Source organism: Aedes albopictus, chromosome 3 (assembly GCF_035046485.1).
Source record: "Aedes albopictus strain Foshan chromosome 3, AalbF5, whole genome shotgun sequence".
Classification (NCBI taxonomy): Eukaryota; Metazoa; Arthropoda; class Insecta; order Diptera; family Culicidae; genus Aedes; species Aedes albopictus.
The window spans coordinates 157,576,975-157,592,657 of record NC_085138.1 but is presented as its reverse complement, the minus strand read 5'-3'; the positions used below and the strand labels follow the sequence as shown (position 1 = coordinate 157,592,657).

The 15,683-nt window shown below is 42.3% G+C and overlaps 1 protein-coding gene across 2 annotated transcripts in view; it reads right to left on the bottom strand.

Annotated features, from left to right (window-relative positions):
* LOC109422692 (putative leucine-rich repeat-containing protein DDB_G0290503) overlaps nt 1-15,683 on the bottom strand; it is a 673,760-nt gene that overhangs the window by 598,102 nt on the left and 59,975 nt on the right. The gene's annotated exons all lie outside the window — the stretch shown is intronic.

The following is a 15,683-nucleotide window of genomic DNA, read 5'->3' as shown; positions in this document are numbered from 1 at the left end:
AGCCCTGTCCAGGTGAAGGTACTGGAGATACCAAGCGACATCGTGTTGGCGGATCCGACCTTCGGAGAACCTGGTTCCATCGATATGATCATCGGTGCTGAATTCTACATCGATGTTCTTGCTGCGGGACGACGAAAGCTCTCGGATAGTGGTCCGACTCTGCAGGAAACCGTTTTCGGATGGATTGTGTCCGGTAGAGTTCCAGAAGTTCCTGCCAACATTCCAAGAACGTCGACTTTTGTCAGCACGTTGGTTGATCTGCAAGAACTCATCGCCAAATTCTGGGAGCTGGAGACGTGTCATATCAACAGCACGAATTCGGTGGAGGAAACAGCGTGTGAGGAGATTTTCAACAGAACTACCACCCGAAACGGAGAAGGGAAGTTTGTCGTAGCCCTTCCACGAAAGCAGCACGTCATGGAGAAACTAGGCGAATCAAAAAACATCGCTATCAAGCGATTCCTGAGCCTCGAAAGGCGTCTGGACAGCGACCAGGAACTGAAGGCGATGTACACTGAGTTCATTCATGAAAATCAGCTGATGGGACACATGAAGCAAGTCCCCGAGGAGACTGACAGCGAAGCACCAATCTATTACTTGCCGCATCATGCGGTGTTGCGTCCTGACAGCACGACCACAAAACTTCGTGTTGTCTTCGATGCCTCGTGCCGCACATCAACGGGAGTGTCGCTCAACGACGCGTTAATGGTGGGCCCTGTGGTCCAGGATCCTCTCCTGGCGATTCTACTACGGTTTCGCCTCCATCGAATAGCGGTAGTGTCGGATGTGGCGAAAATGTACCGGATGGTGCTCACTCAACCGACCGATCATCCTCTCCACAAAATTGTGTGGCGTGATTCGAAAGACCAACCCCTGAAATTCTTCGAACTCATCACTGTCACATACGGAACGGCTAGCGCGCCGTATTTAGCGACAAGATGCCTCAAGAAGCTGGGCGAAGATTGTGCAGCCACGCATCCAGTGGCATCTGAAGTGATCCAGCATGACTTTTACGTCGACGATATGCTGTCGGGCGCCGATAGCGTCGAGGAAGCCAAAACGTTGGTGAAGCAAGTTAAGGACGTGTCAGACTCGGCGGGATTCAGTCTCCGGAAATGGAATTCAAACTCAAGCGAAGTTCTCCGTAGCATTCCGAAGCACCTGCGAGATGATCGCTCCATACTTGAGCTTGATTCGTCCAACGCAACAGTGAAAACACTGGGACTACGGTGGAATGTGAGCTCCGACGAATTCCACTTTTCCTTTCCTCAATGGAAGTCCAATTCCTCGACCATCACCAAGCGAAGCATACACTCCGACGCAGCGTGCCTGTTCGATCCGTTAGGACTAGTCGGTCCGGTTGTTGTGCAGGCGAAAATCTTCATTCAGCAGCTGTGGCGGCTGAAATGCGGCTGGGATGACCCACTGGACGAGTCGATACAGGAAATGTGGAGAGAATATAGGCAGAACTTGATGGCACTCGAAACGCTTACTATTCCCCGCTGGGTTGGACTCAGCAACGATTGCGTTTCCGTTCAACTGCACGGATTCAGCGATGCGTCAACAGTAGCGTATGGAGCGTGTCTCTATCTCCGTTGCGTTGCCTCAGACGGGTCCGTTACTTTTTTTTTATTCTTGATCACTTAACCTATTTTACAGCTCTATTGTCCACTAGGCACTACGTGAGCGATTACAATTGACAGCTGCACTTACACTTTGTACAGCGTCTAGAAGTATTCTATTTTACTATATCGAATTGGTTGCCTTCGTACTGCTTTCACTTTTCTACTCTTTTCTCGGTAGAATGATGAGCACGAGAATGTCCATGGGTGCTTGTTGTTCCTTTTCCAGTCCGATTGGGGGTCCATTATGAATTGCATTTTGCCGATGTCCAGGTATCCGGGTCCGTTTGAGCCATGGGCTCAGAAGAGGGTCAATGTCAGCCACTCTCGGGGAGAAGAGTAACTGACGAAAAATTGCAAGTGCCGGGGCTGGGAATCAAACCCATGACCATCCGCATATGAAGCGAACGTGTGACCAACTACGCCACGGGCCCCGGCAGGGTCCGTTACTGTGCGATTAATCACATCGAAGTCTCGAGTGACTCCTCTTGAGAATCTGGAGCAAAAGAAGAAGATAATGACAATTCCCCGGCTCGAGCTGTCGGCTGCACTCCTGTTAAGTCACCTCTACGAGAAGTTTGTCCAAGTCAAGGCTGTACATACCGCGTTTTTCTGGACGGATTCCACAATTGTTAATCACTGGCTCGGATCTCCTCCGTCTCGTTGGCAAGTGTTCGTTGCCAACCGAGTATCGGAGATACAACATCTCACCCAAGGCGGAACGAGGAGCCACGTAGCGGGAATCGAGAATCCTGCGGACCTCATTTCTCGTGGGATGTCGCCAGCCCAACTCCAATACGAAAGGCGCTGGTTCGAAGGTCCCCAGTGGTTATTGCAGGATCAATGCTATTCCCAAGCAACCAAAAGTTCGGATACCACTTGAAGAACGAACTCAGAAGTTCAAATTTGGTTCAATTCAAGTTTAGTTGAACTTAAATCTCCAAAAAGTTTCTTATGTATTAGTTATGAACTTGGAAGTACATGTACAAGCTTTTGACATCTCTTCAAAACGACATTAAAGTCGAAAACAGGTTCAGAAAGAACTTATGTTGAATTTTAAAACCGAGTTCAATTAAATATTAACCGAACTCATGTTGAACTTTTTCGTGCCTTTAAAACTCAAATATAGTTCATTTGGACATATTCCAACAACTTGAAATGTTCCGTTCCGAACTTGTTTCGGACTTGTTTTGAACTTACTACCCAAAGTTCGGATAAATATTAACCGTACCAAAAGTGAACTTCATTTGAACTTCGGCGACAGCGGGGCCGGGGAGAAGTTTTCATTCAATTAAATCACTCGGAAATCGTGCGCAGCAGCCACAGCTTGTGTTAATTTCACAAGTACACTTTGTTTCACTATACGTACTTACTTGTAATCAACGCAAATCATCCGTATTGTGGTGCTCAAAGGCTGCCCCCGCAGCAGACAACTCTTCCACCTCGGATTCCGCCGGAGTTTTTTGGCTGTGCTTTATTTTTTCCAGCTTTGCTGGATGTTTCCAACCCCGTCTCACTTGTCGCTGCAGCGCGGGTAATTGACGCAATCGTAGCCACTGGAAACAAATCTGAAAACTTATCTTTTCTTAAAGTCGATACACTAGCCCTAATTTATTGCTTTGCACTGCGAATTACAACAAACTGAAAATGTCAAACTGTGTAAGTTCACAAGAAGTTCCACGTGAACTTCTTTCGAACTTTCGACTTCAAAAAGTATTCCAAGTTCAGAGGAAGTTCACACGCGAACCTGATTGAGCTCTACTATATGATATCAGCACATTGAGTAAAATCCCACAGTGCTTAACAACACATACATGGAGTAGTGGTTGGGCACCGGCTTTCAACGAGGAGAACCCGAGTTCAAATCTCAGTAAGTAAAAAACATCAAAAATTATATTTGAAGGTATTAGTAAATTTGGATTCCACATGAACTAATGTCTCTTAATAATAAATTACTTTTGAAGACTAAACACAGTTTTTTTTTCATTTTTTCGAAGCTTATTTTTAAGCTGAATAGCGTTCCTTTCAGCGACACAAGTCTACTTTTTGTGAACTCAAGTTCGGTTAATTACTTAAAAAGTGAGCTGAATAGAATGCTATTCACCTTCCTTCGAATAGCTGATTAAGCCCAAACATGCTATTTTATCCGAACTTTCGGTTGCTTGGGTTGGCCTCAAACGAGCCAAACCACCGAAGTTCCAGAAGACGTCACGCTTCTGGAAGAGCGTGCATCACAAGCGTTTCCCACACAGGGAGTTCCTCCGAATGAGCTGTTTGGACTACGATGGTCGTACCAGGAGCTACAGCGCATTGTAGCCCTTCTGATCCGCTTCAAGCACAATACTACAAATCGAAGTTCGCAGCGTACTGGACCTGTCTCACTAGAAGAATTAGAGGAAGCACTGATCGTCCTAGTGCGTCAAGCTCAACGTGACAGCTTTCCGGAAGAAATGGCAGATCTTGGAAAACAAGGAGAGGTGAAATCATCGTCCAGGATCAGATCGTTGTACCCTGTAGTTCATCCCACCCCGGACGCCAAATTACGGTGGTCTGTGGGAGGCCCAAGTAAAATCCTTCAAAACCCACTTCAAGAAAGCAGTAGGACTCCGAACGTTGAAGAACGATGAAATGCTGACGGCTCTTGCCCAAATCGAAGCGGTCTTAAACTCTAGACCGATGACAGCTATCAGCAGCGATCCTACAGACTACGAGGCCCAACCCCGGGGCATTTTCTTGTGCAGCGTCCGCTAACTGCTGTAGCGGATCGAACCTTCGACGATGTCTCCATCAACCACCTGAAGATGTGGGAGCAAGCGCAGTCTCTCACCCAGCAGTTCTGGAAGAAGTACAGCACCCAGTACCTTTCGGATCTGCAGAATCGTGTCAAATGGACTAAGAAGAAAAACGACATCGCTGTGGGTACGATGGTTCTTCTCAAAGAAGAGAACACACCTCCACTGAGGTGGTCACTTGGAAGAGTAATAAAGGTATTTCTTGGTACTGACGGGCATGTTCGTGTTGTCACGGTACGTACCAAGGATGGTAGCTTCGACAGAGGCATCACCAAGGTCTGTCCCTTGCCTATTTGGGACAATGAAAATTTGCAACAAAACTCCAATCAATAAGCACTCTACGAGTGCTTCGCCTCTGACCCCACGGGTCACCTCGATGAAGTCCAAAGATCAGTCCGTCAGTCTACAAGTGGTGAAAGGTCAAGTCTCGTCAAGTATCGTCTGTGTAAATATGTCTGTCCAAGTCCCTCGTCTTGGTTAAAGGTAACACTGAAGCAATTCAGTTCAGCTTGGGAGATAGCATCTACTCCCACTCCGGTGCACTGGGCACCTGCGTTGGCCTCTTGGTCATCGCCAAGCAAAGTTCAATATTAATCTCTTCTGTGTCTTCGGTAGCACTGCATCCGCTACCTCCGCATCCCCTGGAGACAACCATGGTACCATCTCCAGGTTCACCTCCCTCGTTTGGTTGGCAATGGGCCCGGCCAGCTCTACCGTCAATCGCTACGACCGAGGACAAGTTGGAAGCCTTCCACTGGAACCAACACCCGCAAGGCGCTACTCCAAGGAGAACTCTCAGGCACCACTACTGCCTTTGTGGGGTAAGTTGTTCCAGTTTCGGAAAAACTACACACAGAATACTACATAATCCCTTTCCCAAGGAAATCACCAATCGATGCACTACAAACACCACCCCGGCGGCGGCCCGTACAAGACGAAGCCGTCCAAGATGATCCCCACTGAAGCTAGTGCATCAACCGATGCAACCCGACAGACGAGAAGATCGACCACCAATGTACCACGACAAGACGAAGAAACAAACCAACAAGATGAAGAGAAGAAGTTGCACCCGCAGGATCCCGTCGCATGCGTGCTCTGCAACCGCAGTACAACACGGTGCGACGACGTAACCGAGCAAGCCTACGAAGAAGCCCACGAAGAGAGTCGACTGAGGTCGACGATACCACATCCCAGATGAGACCAGACCCGAAGAGCCGGTAACCCATCGGCAATGATGACGTCATCGAAGACAACATACTCAACTCCATAAACCAATATCTTGTGAACTACAGTGAATTATCAAATTGTATTTCTCTAATTTGCCACTATTAGTTAGTAATAAGTACTTGAACTTCAATTATTATAAACTATAGCTAGTAGTAGAGTTAATTTGAAACCAGCTGGTTTCAAGGGGGGCGGCATGTTTGCGAACAACCGTCCAGTTGACCCCAAGTTGCGCTATCTATCTCTGTATAACAGATTTGCTCTCTTCTCATTTCCAATGAATACCGATCGTACACGATCAGCACTGTAGGTAGCAGGTAGAATGATCGATAGCTAGACCGATAGGAAAAATACGAAATACAAATTAGTGTACCACGAAGCTCGATCGAATACAGTTTATTTTTTCTTAACCGCGTACCGCACCCGTGAATTTCTTATAAGTACCCGAAAGTGCAAGTGCAACGTGTCGAAGGAGTGAAGTGTGGCTCTGGAACTGCATTTTTTTTTATTCAAAGTATACAGTCCACTTAGTGAGCTGCAGTCCAGAACAAATCCATTTAGAAATTTCTGAAGAAATCCCTAGAGGACTTCCCAGAGAAAGATCTGGAGGAATTTTCGGAAGAATATTTGGAGGAGTCATTGGAGGAATCTCTGGAAGAATCTTTAGAAGAATCCCTGAAGTGATTCCTGACAAATTCCTGAAGAGAAATTCCTGGTGGAATTTCTGAAGGAATACCTGGAGGAATCCCTCCAGAAATACCTGGAGGATGAAATCCTGGAGGAAACCCTGAAAGAATTCCCATAGGATTCCCTAAAAAAAATCCTGGAGAAATTTCTGAAGAATTTCATGAAAGAATTTCTGAAAGAATTCCTGAAGAAACATGTGGGGCAAATCCCGAAGGAATTCTTGGTGGAGTCCCTGGAGAAATGCCTGGACGAAACCCTAGAGGAATGCCTGGAGGAACTCCTAGAGCAACTTCAGGAAGAACTCCAGGAGAAACTCTTGGAGGAATAGCTGGTATAATTCCTGTATAAATTTCGGGAGCAATTCCTGGGGGAGTTTTTGAAGGAATCCCTAGATGATTTCCTGGAAAAATTGCCGTAATAATTTCTGTGGAAATTCCTGGAGGAATTTCTGAAGAAATTCTTGGGATAATTCCTGGTGGAATTGTTGAAGGTATTCCTGGAGGAGTCTCTGAGAAATCCTGACGGAATCCCTATAGAAATCACTGGAAGAACTCCTGTAGGAATACCTGGAGGTATCCCTAATGGAATTCTTAGAGTAATCCCTAGAAAATTCCCCAAAGGAATACCTGAAGCGATGCCTGGAGAAACCCCTGGATATATTTCTAGAGACACGCCTGTAGGAATTCCTGGAGAACAAATCTTCAGAGGAATTGCTGCATGAAAATTCATGAGAAATCCCTAGAGAAATTCCTGGACGACTTCCCGGAGCATTCTTTTGAACAATTCTTGAATAAACATTTGAGCGCTTGCAGGAGGAATCCCTGGAAGAATATCTAGAGGAATTCCTGCACGAACCCCTGTAGGATTTTTAGAGGAATCCCTGCAGTATTCTCTAGAGGAATGCTGGAAGAATTATTGGAGTAATTTCTTGAGGAATCCCAGAAAGAGTTCCTGAAGGAATCCAAGGAGTAATCCCTAAGGAAATTCCAGAAAGAGTCTCTGAAGAAATACAAAGGCGAAATACTGAAGAAATCGCTGAAATTCCTGAGATAATCCTGAAGGAAACATTGAATATGTACGTAACTCATTGAAGAATTCCTCTAGTAGTTCCTGAAGGAATACCTGGAGGATTTCCTGAAAAAACCCCCAGGAGGAATTCCAAGAGGAGATCCTTAGGGTATCTCTAAACAGTTCCTGGAGGAAATCTTGAATTAATTTCTGGATGAGTTTTTGGAAGAAATCCCAAGAAAAGTTCTTCGAGGCATTTTTAAAATAATCCCTGAAGTTGTTCCTGAAAGAATCACTGAAGCAATGCCCAGGTTAATCCCTGGAGAAATTCTTGGAGGAATTCCTGAAGAAACACCATGAGCAATCCCGGAAACAATACCATGAGCAGTGGCGTAGCCAGAAATTTGCTCTGGGAGGGGTTTTCGATGTTCAATAATACCTTTTTTATTTGACACTCCCATTTCGTAAATATATACAATGAATTTGAGCCGTAGGTTAGAAATAGCGGCGCAGCCGAAAAATTTTTTCATCACAAAGCATTTTATACTGGAAATTTGTTCCAGAAATTTTGGCTCTGGGGGGGGTTTTAACCCTAAAACCCCCCCCCGTGGCTACGCCAGTGACCATGAGAGCTTTCTGAGCGAATTGCTGGAAGAATTTCTGTAGGAATTCCTGGATAAAAAATCCGAAGAAATTCATGTTTGCAGTAATTTCTGAACGAATTTTCGAATGAATACTTGGATGGACTCCTGAAGGAATGTCACGAATTGCTGATGAATCAAAAAAGGAACCGTCGGGAATTCCATAGAAGAACCCCTAAACTAAAGGGAAACCTAGAGAGGAATCCTAGAGAGATCCCCTGAAGAGTTCCTGCACAGCGAAAAAAAAAAACTGAAAATAACAACCGACGTGAATGATTTCAGCATATAAATTCCTATTTTATTTCACTGAATATTAAAATAAATAATTTATTGTGTGGAATGTTGAATGCAGGCTTCATTCTGAATGCATGCTAGATTTATATAATTGATGGAAAAGTTTGTGCGAATTGTCGGGGTCCCTTTGTTATATGATGTTACATTTAAAACTGTTTGGATAATTTTGTTGAGTAATTTCAGATGAAATTACCGAAGATTTCCTTAGATTTTTTAAAAGAAATCCATAAAAGAATCCCCGGCGATATCCCTGGGAGAAGTTCTAGAGGAATTCCAGCCGAAATTCCTGAAGCAATACCAATAGAAAATTCGAAAAGAATCCCTAGGAAAATCTCAATTTAAATTATAACATGAAACTGCTGAGAAAAGTCCTGCAGGAATACCTGCATGAATTTCTGGAGGAATCCCAGCAATAGTTTCGGAAGGAATCCTAAGAAAAACTTCTGGAGGTACCACAGAAGGAATGCGTGAAAAAAATGCTGGAAATATCTGAAAGGAATGTTTGTGGAGCCACGTATCCGTGCGGATAGGGTAGCCGAGAGTTGCCACAGAAAATTCTTAAAAAAAAAACTTCTTGAAGAAATCCTGCCGAAATTCCATCGAAGGTTCTTCTTGAAACTACTCTTACGATTCCACCAGAAATATAATTTGTGATTCCTTCAAAGGATACTGGAGAACTTTTTGAATTTCTAAAGGAATGTCCAAAAGATTTTTTGAAGAAATCCCAGAAAAAACTCAAAACGATATTTGTGGAGGTTCTTAGAAGAAATTCCAGGAAAAAATACTGAAAGGATTCCTGAATCAAAATCCCAGTTGTCATTTCTAATATAATTTCTAAAAAAAATTCTAGGATAATCCTTGGGGGAATATCTGGAGAAATTTTCTGAGATATTACTAAAACAATTCCTAAAATATTTTCATGAAAAAAAAATTGAATGAATTTAGAAAATACAAGGAAACGCCTCTGTGAAATTTTCTAAAGGAACTTCTGGAGAAAGGAACTAATAGAGCAGTTGATGATGATGATGATGATGATGATGATGATGATGATGATGATGATGATGATGATGATGATGATGATGAGAAAAGATTTCTAACGGACATCCTTGAGAAGTTTCTGAAGGAATAGAGAGCAATCCTGCCCCAATATTTGAAAACCAAAGTCGTGGAGGCATTCTTCATGAAATTCCTGAGGAAATTTTTGAAGGTTTTTTTTTTGAAAGTATTTCTAAAGGAACATCTGAAAGAACTGAAGAACCCTCTTCAGGTACTCCTAGCATTATTTCTTGAAAAGATCCTTGAGAAATACCATGCAATCAAGCTCTTAAAGAACTCCTAAAATTTTCACTTATAAAATGTCTGAAAAAAATCCTGAGGAAAGGTCAAAATAAGTCCAAAAATGTACAAAATAAGCTGTCCCTGGAGGAATATTTGACAGAACTTTTGCATGAATCACTGGAGGGACTTTTAGAAAAACCTCTGGTGAATTTTAAGATGAAACTCTGGAAAAATGTCAAGGAATATTTCGTGGATAATTTCTAGAAGAAACAAAAGAAATTCCGGGAGAAGTAGAAGTGAAGTTGCAAAATTTCAGGCCCTTTGAGGGTGGAAAAAGCTCAAAGAGTTTTAATGAATAATAGGCGAATATCCAACAGTTTACGCAAGGTTTTTTGTTGTTGTTGTTGTTTTTTTTTAAAGAAAGTTGTGAAGAAGCTTCTGCAGATATTTACAGAAAAAAAGTTGGAAAATTTAAGCAAAAATCTAAAAAAAAAACACCTAGAAATGTTGGGAGTTTCGTGCTATTCTCATTTTTTTTTTTTGCCTTTCTCGTACACCAAGGTGTACCGAAAGGCTATATGTTCACTCCAAAAACGAAAATTTGATAGAGCCTCCGGAGGGGTCAAGTCTTACATACCAATCGACTCAGCTCGACGAATTGAGGTGATGTCTGTGTGTGTGTATGTATGTGTGTGTATGTGTGTGTGTATGTGTGTGTGTATGTGTGTGTACAAAAAAACTCACATCACTTTTTGGCAGTAAACCTCATCCGATTTCAATGACCGACGGTTCATTCGACGCGGAATCTGATCCCATTGTTTCCTATTGAAAATGGTTCGGATCGGTTCAGCCGTTCCGGAGATATGGCCATTTAGGTGTTCCGGAACGGTACCCCAGGAAGGGACCAGATATGAAAATGCATCAAACCTATGCATGCGACACATCAAACCACGGCATTTTCGATAACCTGATGAGCGGTAAGCAGAAAAATAGTCTAAGACCATATCTGAACCGGTAGTGTTCCGGAACCGGTTCCGGGTGTCCCGCCGGAAGTGGCAAATATCAAAGTGAACCAAACCCATGCATGAGACACATCAAACCACGGCATTTTCGATAACCTGATGAGCGATAAGCAGGAAAATAGCCTCAGACCATATCTGAACCGGTAGTGTTCCCGAACCGGTTCTGGGCGGCCCGCTGTAAGTGGCCAAATATACAATTGTACCAAACCCATGCAAGCGACACATCAAACCACGGCATTTTAGATGACTTGATGGGAAATGAGCAGGAAAATCATCTCAGACCATATCTGAACCGGTAGTGTTCAGGAACCGGTTCTAGTCGTCCCGCTGGAAATGGCCAAATATACAAGTGAACCAAACCCATGCATGCGACACATCAAACCACGGCATTTTCGATAACCTGATGAGCGGTAAGCAGAAAAATAGTCTCAGATCATATCTGAACCGGTAGTGTTCCGAAACCGGTTCTAGGCGTCCCGCTGGAAGTGGCCAAATATACAATTGAACCAAACCCATGCATGCGGCACATCAAACCACGGCATTTTCGATGACCTGATGGATAATGAACAGGAGAATCATCTCAGACCATACCTGAACCGGTAGCGTTCCGGAACCGGTTCTAGGCGTCCCGCTGGGAGTGGCCAAATATACAATTGAACCAAACCCATACATGCGACACATCAATCCACGGCATTTTCGATGACCTTATGGACAATGAGCAGGAAAACCATCTCAGATCATATCTGAACCAGTAGTGTTCCGGAACCCGTTCCGGGGTTTCCGTCGAAGTGGTTAAATCTGAAAGAGAAACAAACTCGTACACGCGTCACATCAAATAGCGGCTTTTTAAATTACCTGACGGTCAGCAAGTGTTTCGGAATCGGTTTTGAGTGGCCGGAAGAGGCCAAATGTAAAAGTGAACCAAATCCAGGCATGTGACACATCAAATCGTGGCTTTTGCGATAACCTGATGAACAGTTAGCTAGAAAATAGCCTTACGTCACTGGTAGTGGTCCGGAATTGGTTCAGAGAGTCCCGTCGAAATTGTCAAACCCTGCATGTGACACCTTCAATTTGCAGCGTTTTTGGTTAACCGATGAGCAGTTAACAAGACAATAATGTTAGACCATATTTGGTTCAGCCGGTAGTTACCCGGAATCAGATCCGGGTAGTAAAATGTAAAATTTAACCAAACCCATGGATGCGGTACATCAAATCACGACCAGTCTTGTAAACATTCGACACTTTTTACTACCTTCATTTCGTTGCCGCAGTCGGGTGTCAGTCGGCTTTGTTACATTCGTGCGCTATCGTTACCTCTTACCTACACACAACACGAGCAGTAGAACGAAGACTGATCACGACTTATCGACAACCTGATGGAAAAATAGGGTCAGACCACATTAGATTCCCGGTAGTGTTGCGGGTTCAGCTGTGGCTTCGAAAGTGGTTAGAAGTAAAAGTGAAGCAAACCCATTCATGCGATATATCAAATCGTGGTGATTAGGTAAATGTGAATAAATAGCAATAAAATATTCTCAGACCATAATTGGGACAACCGGTAGTGTCATGGAATCAGATCCGGCTATCCCACCGGAAATTACCAAGAATAAAAATTAACCAAACCCATACATACGACACATCAGATCGCAGATTTTTTGATAATCTAATGAACGGTTAGCAAGAAAATAGCCTTAGATCACATTAGAGACTAGATGTTGTGTAGCAGAACCAACGTTCATGTGAAAAATTAAATCGTGGCTTTGTTTAATGGCCTGATAAACTTTAGGTATGAATAACAGTGACGAATAGGTCTAAGTTCTCATATATGAGAACAAAATATAGACAAAACTAAAGCGATCTCATCAAATCGTACCATTTCAGATTCCTAAGGTGTAAAGTTATAGCAGGATTGGTCAACGTTGAATGGAAAAATGAGAATTTGATCGCGTAAGCAGAAGATGGTGGCTGTTTTAAGGAATTTTGAGCTCTAAAACTATGTAAAATAAGTGTATTTGGTATGGGAAATATGTTTGGAGTCCACCAGAGTATCCAAAATAGCGGTCCAAAGTCCAAGATAATGGCCCAGTATTCAAGTTAGTGCCTATTTTATAGAATTTTTATTCTTGCATTATGGGCATATTTTGTATGAAAATATGTCCAGAATTCAAAATTTGTAATCAGAAAACCCAAGCTGTGCGCTGTTTCACAAGGTCTGCAATATGACTATAGTTTGAATGGGGAAAAATGCCGGTCTTCGTCCAAAACTGGTAACCAGAAAATCATAAACAACATGCCAAAATTCAATACGGCGACTATTTTATGTTATTTTAGGTGCAGAGTCCAAAAATGAATACCAGAACATCCAAGATGGTGTCTCAATGTTCAAGATGGCAGTTAGTTTAGTTGGGGTAGATATCCGGAGTCATAAAATGATGACCGGAAAATCTAAAATGACGTTTCAAAATTTTGCGGCTTCATGACACTTGTTTGGTTTGAGTTTTGGATCGTTGTCTTATATTTTCTGAATATTGGATGTTATGCTAATACAAAATGTATCCATATTGAGTAGATTTAGCAAGCAGTTTTCATTTTGTATTTATTTCAATGTCATCAACATGTCGCTCGAGTTTTGTTGAAAGGATATTTTAAAGCACGAGAAAGGCACCATCACCGCTAGGTGGATTAATTAGGGTTTTTTTTATTTTATCTCACTTATAAGAGAATTTTTCGTAATCACAGGGAATCAAAAGAACGTCCTATGTGCTTTGAGATTTAATAACGAATGAACAAACAAACTATCCTAGTTACTTCTTAAGGAATCGCAGGTTACTAAGTTTCTCCAATAAAATTCCATCTACTTCTTCATGTTAAAAGAGACGGTTTGTTTTATGTAGAAACTTCTCCGAAGAAACTTTAATAATGCAACAAAACTTATTAAAAAAGCGCACGAAATCGATAATATATAACACTGTGCAAGCTCGTCTTTAGATTACAAAAAATGATATTTAGAAAAAAATCAAAAATAAACTCTCGGATACTTTTTTAAATATACGTAAAAACATACAAATCTTATGTGGATAGGTCTATTTCAAAAAGTATCACAGAACGCATGGGCTGCTGGAGCAGCTTTCTAATAGATTCTATCAACTCGTATCGGCTTGAGTCAGTGCAAACGAACCAAAAATCTAGCCATCTTTTACTGTCTCAAGTTTGTTTAGGAGAATGAGAAGCTGCCAATTTACAGCTGAGATTCCTCCAAAATGGTCTGCTGTGATTCTTTTAAGGAATTCTACGAGAATTATTACAACAAGTTTCTTAGAATGTTTCCAGTCATCCGTGTTGGGAATCACCTTAAGATTCATTTAAATATTCTTACTGGTATTACTCCAGGAATATTGCTGGGATTTATTACAAAATTACTGGTAGAATCCAACATAAAGTATTGCTGAGATGACTCAGGCAATTCCTGCAGGGGATTATCCTGGAATTCTTTCACGGCTCCTAAGATCAATGACTGGAGAATTCCCAGCATTTTTTGAGAAACCCCATAAAAAAATTCCGGAGAAATCATAGTAGTAATAATGCTGATACTCTTAAAAAAATCCTAAAGAACTCCTTCAAGAATTCTCTGAAGAAATCGCAAGAATTTCTATAGAAATCCTCAGAGAAATCTCTGGAGAAATCCTTGAAAGGGCATGTGACGGAATCCCTGCAGAAATCTTTGCAATCCCAACAAGAATATTAAGAGGTATCCTAGCAGGCATTTGTGGAGGAATTCCAAAAAATCTCTTTGAAGATTTCTCTTGGATCGTCTCCAGGAATGCCTGATGGGTTTCTTAAGAAATCCCTGCTGAGATTGCTGAAGACATACCATCAAGGATTCATCGAGAAAATCCACTTGAAGTTCCTCCAGGAATTCTTCCTGTGTTTTGACAACAGATTTTTCCAAGAGTTTCGACATGATTTCTTCCAGGGGTTTTCCCAAAAAAAAATCCCGCAATAATTCCTTCAGTGATTTTTCTAAGGATACTTTCAGAAATTGCTCTCGAAAATCGTCCAGAAATTCATCCTGTGGTTCCTTCAGAGACTTTTCCAATTATTCCACCTAGAATTTCTTTTGAGATTCCTCCAACATTTTTTTTCTGCACGGATTCTTCCAAGAACTCTTCTGGCATTACCACTAGAAATTCTTGCTGGGGTTGAGCGGACCTGGTGTGGTGGTTGAAACACAAGACTATCACACCGAGGACCTGGGATCGAATCCCACTCCCGACATACCCACAAAATGCAAAATGTGGGTTCTTCCTTCGGAAGGGAAGTAAAGCGTGGGTCCCGAGATGAACTAGCCTAGGGTTAAAAATCTCGTTAATACAGACAAGAAAAAATCTTGCTGGGATTCCTCCATGAATTTCTTCAAAAATTCAGTACTCCTACTGGGAATCCTCTTTACATTGTTTCGGGAACTACTGCTGGGATTGCTCCTGGACTGCTGCTGGAATCCCTCTAGACATTTCTGGCAGGAATCCTTCAGGTTTTTTTTTCGGATTACCATCTACAGGGAGTCCTCCAGCAATATTTTAAGATATTCCTGCTGATAATGCTTGAGAATCCTCAGCAAGAATTCCCGAAGAAATCCTAGAAGGAGTTTCAGAAGGAATCCTAGCAATAATCACTGGAATACAAAGAGCAATTCCTAGAAGAATCCTTGAAAAATTATCTGATTGATTCATAACAAAAATTTCTAAAAGAGCTTCAAGAGATCCTCTTGAGGACACCCAGTAAGAATACTGGGAGAAATTTTCGGTGGCACCACAGCAGACATTTCTAGCCGAATTCCGAGAGGAATGGTTGGAAAAGCCTTTTGAGAAATCCTCTCGGAATTCTTCCAGAAATTTCTGTGATTACTCCATGGAATGCTCCAAGGATTTCTCCGGAAATTGCTCCGGTGATTCTTTTAGGGATTTCTTCAAGGATTTCTTTAGGCATTGCACTCGAAATATCTTCAAAAATTCCTACTGGAATTCATTCATGAACTCCTACCAGGATTTCTCTAAACATTCTTGCTCAGAATTTTCAAGGATTTCTAGATGGTGTTTCTGCAGTTCTTGCTCC